The sequence below is a fragment of the Carica papaya genome, chromosome 6 (genome assembly GCF_054855325.1).
Source record: "Carica papaya isolate Zhongbai chromosome 6, ASM5485532v1, whole genome shotgun sequence".
NCBI classification, from domain to species: Eukaryota; Viridiplantae; Streptophyta; class Magnoliopsida; order Brassicales; family Caricaceae; genus Carica; species Carica papaya.
The window spans coordinates 23529661-23536815 of NC_142314.1; the positions used below are offsets into that span (position 1 = coordinate 23529661).

A 7155-nucleotide genomic window follows, 5' to 3' on the forward strand; every position below is an offset into this window, starting at 1 on the left:
AAACAGAGGCAGTTTAGGTCTAATCTCCCCTTTTTTTTTTCTTTGTTTTCCCACTCTTTTTTCCATTTTTTTAATTTTCCTTTTCTTCAAAGAGCAAAAGTAAAGACACCATGAGATACTCTCAATGGCTTTATCACCTTGAGGAATCCAGAAGGGAGATGGATTAATGGCTTTAAGATCTCGTGACTGAGATGTACGAAACACTGTTTAGCTACAGGCAATGCTAGCTAAGACAAGCCATTCTAATACTTCTCAAGAAAAGTCATCCCTAACAACATCGAATTAAATGCCAATTAATGTCTTAAAAATGCAATAAGAAAAAGAAATAAATCTTTTTAACTTTATAGGGTGAAATTTTTAATAACAGAGTACTCACCAACTCATATTTTACCTACAAGTCTTTGTTTCTTCATTATTGGACTCCATGAAAAGGAAAAGCTTCTTCTTTTCTCATGAATTATGTTTCTCTTTCCTTTGGTTCTCTTCGCGAGCTCTCCTCTTCAAACCTTTTTTTTCACAACTTCCTCCTTTTTCCATCCTCTCTCTCTCTTTGTCATTGTTAGCTTGCTTTCTCTGTTTTAGGCATTCATTTCGCGGCTTGCCTCCCGCACTTTCCTTGGGCTTCGCCTTTTATATGCAGTGGGAGATGAGGCGTCCCGCTGAAAATCATGGAGGAATAATTTTATTCTCATCTTCCCTCAAGAGTTGTAAAGGATGGAGAAGAGAGAGAGAGAGAGAGAGAGAGAGAGTGGGGAGGGGAAGTTGCAGGATCAATGAAGAAGGGAAAGAGATGAGTGATGTGGTGGGTATGAAGGAAGAAGATGACGATAGAAGAAAGGATGAAGTTGTGTGGCTGCGGCGGCTGCAGCTTTATAGTTCTTTTAGCTATGAGACAGCATGAGGTGAGGAGCGAGTATCTGCAACGGATTCGAGAAAAAGTATATCGTGGTGCCGTCGGTGTAGAAACTCTTATGGATGTGCATCAATGTCCTTGCCCTTTTGTTTTTTCCATCTGGATATCACTTATCGTGCCTTAGGCCTTTACATTTTTCACAAACTGATCATGAACTTTGGAGAAGAAGAATTTTACAATTTATTTGTTGGCCAAATCCTACGTTCAATGTTCTGTAATACATCATTCTTAGATATTTATAGCTCATTCTCTATCATTGCACACATTAATATCATTTTCACTCAAATGATCGAAGATACTGGTTCAAGAAATAATAGTGTCTCAATATTTTTTCTTGGTTGGCTGAGAACAGAGAGGAGATTGGACGGTAGTAGCAGTAAAATTGGAGAATCGAGTGATTGCTCTATATGTTTGGATCAACTATCGAACACTGAAGAGCTCATGGATATGCCATGTCACTTGTTTCATGAAGCCTACATCGTTTGTTGGCTAAAGAACAACAACACGTCTTCTCTACCGCCAAGTGTTTGACATTGATGCACAATTTTTGCCGTCTATGACTATAACTATCTGACCAAGTTTCTTTCTATATGTAATGAAATTGAATGTATGTTATAATCTTCTGGTAAGAATGATTTAGTAATTAAGATCACGAGATTTTTAAAGGTAATGTCTCCATAACCTTATCTTTTCATGTGTGACTTAATGAGGACCCCTCAAAAAATATCATCAACTACCATGTTTGGTTTATGTTAATCCTTTGGGGAATCTAGTGGGGGAGGAACCTATGGAACCATTGAGATTGCTCACAAAATTCATAGTCTCTTTACGAAAATCATATCTTTAACTCACGAATGAGCATGGCCTCAACCAGCCCTGGTGTGTACAAAGTAACTATGGTGCTTCTGTTTGGCATTGGGAATGGACGACTTTTAGCCTTATTTATAGAAATTGGCATAGCTATATAGTTTTTGCTGGGAAGGAAGGTATTTCAAACATAAAGATTGTAGAGATAGCTGAAATTTTGGCATTACTATTTGAGTTAGAGATATCAAGTGGGATAGGTATGCAGCAAGTCATAGTAGAAGGGAAGTCTCAATTATTTCACAAAGGAGTATCCGGTTGAGTTGGGACGGGACTGCTTATTGACAATGTTTTACATTTTCATTATTTATTTTCTCATTTTTCTACCTTACGAATTTCCCAAAATTGTAATCAGATTGCTTATGAGTTTGTAGAAAAGGTTTTGCAGTTACATGAGAAGAGACCACGTTGTATTGGAGCCACTTAGTTTATTGGTTCCTATTGTTGAATTGTTGTTTTTATTTGACAGGCAAACCAGTGGTAAGAAGAAACAAGGAAGATATAGCAAATAAGGTTATAATCGAATGACAAAAGTTTGTTTTTTTGTTGACAGAAGCAATTTTTTATACATGAATATAAGTAACAGTCTAAAAATCGGCGGAAAATAAAGATATGTTTATCAACAAAAAAGAGTTGTTTAATAGCATCTTTATTTGCAATAAAATCCTGATTTTGATTTGAACTTTTTAACTCAGAGACCATTTCTTCTGCAGTAAATAATGCAGCCTTTAACAACTTCCTACTGCAACAAGATTGTTCTCATGATTCTGTGATTGATGATGATGTGTTTACACCGAAACATGGGAGGTTTCCATTAATAGAGTCCAATCAAGTCTCTATTTATGATGGTGCCATTATGAAACCAGAAAGTTTGAGACAATTGGTGGAATCGCCTCACTTTCCTTTAAAGTTCCCATATTATTCCTTGCATTGGCCAAACATAATTCTAACGCTAATGCATAAAAAAATAGGGGCCTTACTTGTCTACACAGATATCATCCCTTCTATATGTTAATTATATACCACTTTATATTTGATCAACGAAAGCACAAGGCACACGGTACTCAACCTGGTACTGAAGCCAAGAGTTATGGACTTATTCCAGTTGATGGCCATTTCAATTGATAGGAATAATCAATGACATTTCGAAAAAAGATAGTTCTACTTGATTTGATAAGATAATTAGAACACACTCCTAAGAAAACATAGTTACCATATTCAATTTATGATTGAGAGAACATATACATTTATGTGTTGGAGGGAGTAGGGTAGGAAGATAGAGAAAGAGATAGAGAGATGGAGAGAGAGAGAGAGACAGCAATATAAGACTCACAAAAGTGAAAGAGTCCAGGATGATTCTTCGCAAGGCACAAGACAGAATTTGGCATTCTGTAGATTTTCAAAATATTCATTCTTCCTAATTTTTCAGGCTAACTAAACTTCAACTCTGAACATTCCAACTATTCACATCATAACCACGCATAGTTTCTAAAATCAAAGGCTGAGCAAATAGTTAAAATTCTATAAATCTGAATGCATTCTATAATTAAAAATTATGGATATTCAAAAAAGTTCAAGCCTAATGAAACTTGTTCCAAATTCATATACATTCATTTGCAACCACTCTTAGCACTAAGATATCAAACAATTATATAGCGTCATATCCAAAACAACAATAACATAAACACTAAGATCTCCAAAGTAACTTTTCAATCTAAGAAACTTAAAAGATTACCTCTCAATCCAATAACCTTGCTTTCAAATCCTTTAATTTTAAAAAAAGTTCAACTCTTACTTCCTATTTAATTCTTAAAAATGAAGAGTATGTAGCTAAACTTTCGTTCAAAGTTAAATTTATGTAAACTCTTATTACGCACTTAAATATTTATGAAAAGACTTATTCTAGCAATATTTACTTACTGTACGATAAAAAAAAAAAAAGAAATGTAATTAATTTGATAAAGAGAGCAGTCGAGACATATGAGAATGGCTTTTGACTTATTTATCATCCTAGTATGTTAAGTAATCCAGTTTTTTTATCTTATTCCTTGAAACTCATACTTATATGGAGAAGATGTGTTATTCTACTTACCCTATAATTATATTAGTTTTCCGCTAGTCAAACATTTTATAGTGCAGTGTTAGTCCAACCTTACATCTCCCACATATTTCTTTTATCAACATATTTAGTGTTTTGAGCGAGCGAAACAAAGTATATTAATGAGTGTTGAATCCACCAAAAATAAATTCTTAGCTTCCAATAATATTAAATTGTAGTAGTAGCAAACAAGGTCGCTTCTATAGGGAACCGAGGATTGTTTTTCCTTTTATGTGACCGATTTAAACATAATTAAAACAAGGGGTCTTATTCTTTTGAATGAAATAGATCTACACTTCAAGAAATAAAATTGTTGGAAACAATTATAGATTAATTAGTTATGCAAGCATTCCCAGTCAATGAAATAACTATGCTCCAATTATGCAATTGATCACTGATGCAAAAATCAACTTTATTAAAATGCAGCAAATTAGTTCCAGTTGTCAGAAACGTTCTAAAAACCAACCTTTCATTAATTTTAAACAAATCAAGAAACGTTCACTAACTAATTATCATTAATTAAACTGAGAACGTCCCTGGAATTCAATCTATCAAAAGCCTTAAAAACCAGAAATACCTAATTCAAGTTGTCTGATTAATCTGCGTGTCAACCAGATTGTCTATTCCCTTACTTAAAAACTAATCGCCACTAAATACCATTTCGACTCAAATAATTACAGATTTGAGTTGCTTATGATGGCTGTATGTTGCTGTGTTACGCGTCTACTGGGCCCTGTTCAAATGTTTAGCAATAGCAAATATGTATATACACAGAGAAATAAGCAAATATTTGCATTCAAATAAAATCATAATTAGCTCAATTCAATCTCACAATACAAATCGGAGTTTCACTAAATTAGTCAATAGGAAAAAGAAAAAGTGTCTACCCACTCATGATGAGTTTAATGCAACACAAAGTTTCTTTGAATGATGGAAAGAGGAAGGAGAAAAGTGCAAAAAATTTCCAGATGCTGCAGTGTGTGGTGTGAGGAAGAAGATGATGTCTATTCTCTACTGGCGACCTGTTTTATAGACAAGAAGGATTAGGTTTCCTTTCGGGATTCCTCCCAATGATTTTGATGCCTTGCTTGCTTACCAAAAATTATCTTCCCCTTGATTTTTGGTTGCCAATCCAGGTTGCAGCGAGATTCTTTCTTTTGAATTTCAAGAGCGTGCCTTTTTCAAGTCGGTTGCCGCACATGACGTAAGCCTTGGCCAAGGCTTGGTCACATATGAATTGGGTCTCTCTCTTGTTACCTTAGTGTTAGTTATGCCAAAGGGTTAATTGTGCATCTTTCTTTTTGCTACGATGTAAGCCTTGACTAAGGCTTACTTAAGCAAACCCACGAGTTGTAATTTCGTTGATACCTTAGACTTGCTTGAGGCTTGAGTGAATGGGAACCAGAGTCTGCTGCTGCTTACTGGGCCTAAGCGTTGCTAGAGGCTTATTCTTGGTCTGACAGCTTCTTCATGAAATACACCTTTCTATTTTTTTTTTCTAATTTCAATCCTATCTTCTGTCCTGCATCAAAATGAATGGAATAGCTTAAATCAAACATCAATTATTCCAATTAAGTACTAAAAAATGGATAACAAATATGATCTTTTTATGCACTATCACATATCAATTAACGATGCAAAGATATTATACGCTGTAATCTTATGACAAATCAATGAATTCCTCAAGTTCTTATCATGGAAGATAGGATAACCTTCAAACAAAATACTTGAGGTCTGAAAATGCTAAAGCTAGCAAAAAACTAGAAGCAATGATCCTCTCCCTCTCACAGATATTCGATTAAGAGAGCATGAGGGATATTGGACTTATGGTAGTGGATACTGTCCTATATGATCAACTCGTCCTAGATAGCTCCAGTTGCCACTCATTTAATATCCAAGGAACTACTAACAGAGCCTCAAATTATTATCTTCTCAAAACACCAAATGGAAATATGGTTAGAGGGTTTATTTCATGAAAGCATTATGTACCAATTAATGATTATGCGGCCTCCTTTTATTTATGTTATTTATAGTAGGAATGCAAACCCCAAACAATGTCCAACCAAGAAAGTCAAGTGAGGGATGGCCTTATGTTTCTAAATTTGTTTCCAAAGAGAAAATCTTGGTTAGGCCATAATTTTTCTCTCAAAAAATAGATCTAGTTGTACTTAACATGACACAATGGAATGATTTCATGTCGGGACATCTTTTTCACTAGAAATGCCACTCCTATTCTAGATAAAAGAATGCCTACTTCAAGATCTTTATTCAAGGTTAACATAACGAAAATAGGAAAATGAAATTTTAAAAGAGGTAGAAATAAACCTTTAATCGTTTTAGCATTTAAAAGTTAATGTAACTTGTCCGATCAAGTCAATTTTGCTTCATCCTTTTCTATAAAATTCAAACCATAAACACTAGTTCATATCCTTGAAATTATGCCCTTGTTCATGTGAACACATCTAGCTTAAATTATCTTTTGTCGCCCACTACTTGTGTAGAATTTCCACAACCATTTTGATTGAATAACCTTACTTAAAAGAGGCAATATTTGGATGTCCAAGCCTTTATGTGAAAAAGGCACTTGGGTTGAGTCCCAATTCACCATATTAGATCTCCACTTCACTTCTGTTTCTCAAGAAAATTAGAAACATTGCAAGGAATAGGGAGTAAAGGCATAAAGTAAATGGGGAGGTTTAAGAGGGTGCTCTTGACCTGGGAAATTTCAAACTATACATTTTTTATAGATATCTTCTTCTTCAAAACTGTAAGTCTATACTCTTAGGCAGTAATGATAGGACCCTTTTCCTTCTTTTAGTACCCAAGGCAGCCATAGATATTTAGTGATAAAATTTTCTAAAAGAAGAGATATTTAATGAGAAAATGACTATCTGACACCATAAAATGAGAACAAACTCATAACAGCCTAGTCGTATCACTAATAAGAACCATTTATAATATTTCATAGTTAATTGTAAGACTAAATACCACTTAGAAACAAAGCAATTACATATGATCTATAGATATAGAAGAACATCCTTTCAATTCAAACAAAAAGGAGAGATTATGAACAAATGAAAGGAGATAAAACCTACTCGTTTTCCACAATCCCAACCAAAACCTTTGAAAAAGATCTAGCTCAGCAAATCATCATTTACAAGCTTCTTATGAACAAAATGAATAAAAATCAGGGAAAACGTGTTGGATTTTTTCTAGATGAAGAAAAATTTAATTTTTATTGATTTTTCTTATTTAAAAATTAACAAATTAAAATGTCTTT

General features: G+C 34.1%; 1 long non-coding RNA gene across 1 annotated transcript; it reads right to left on the reverse strand.

The window, feature by feature from the left end:
* Positions 1-4654: 4654 nt before the first annotated feature.
* Positions 4655-5853, reverse strand: LOC148253427 (uncharacterized). The gene is made up of 2 exons (XR_015821640.1): positions 5588-5853; positions 4655-5397 (listed from the first exon to the last, which is right to left on the reverse strand). It is a non-coding gene; the product is annotated as an uncharacterized LOC148253427 (long non-coding RNA).
* Positions 5854-7155: the final 1302 nt, after the last annotated feature.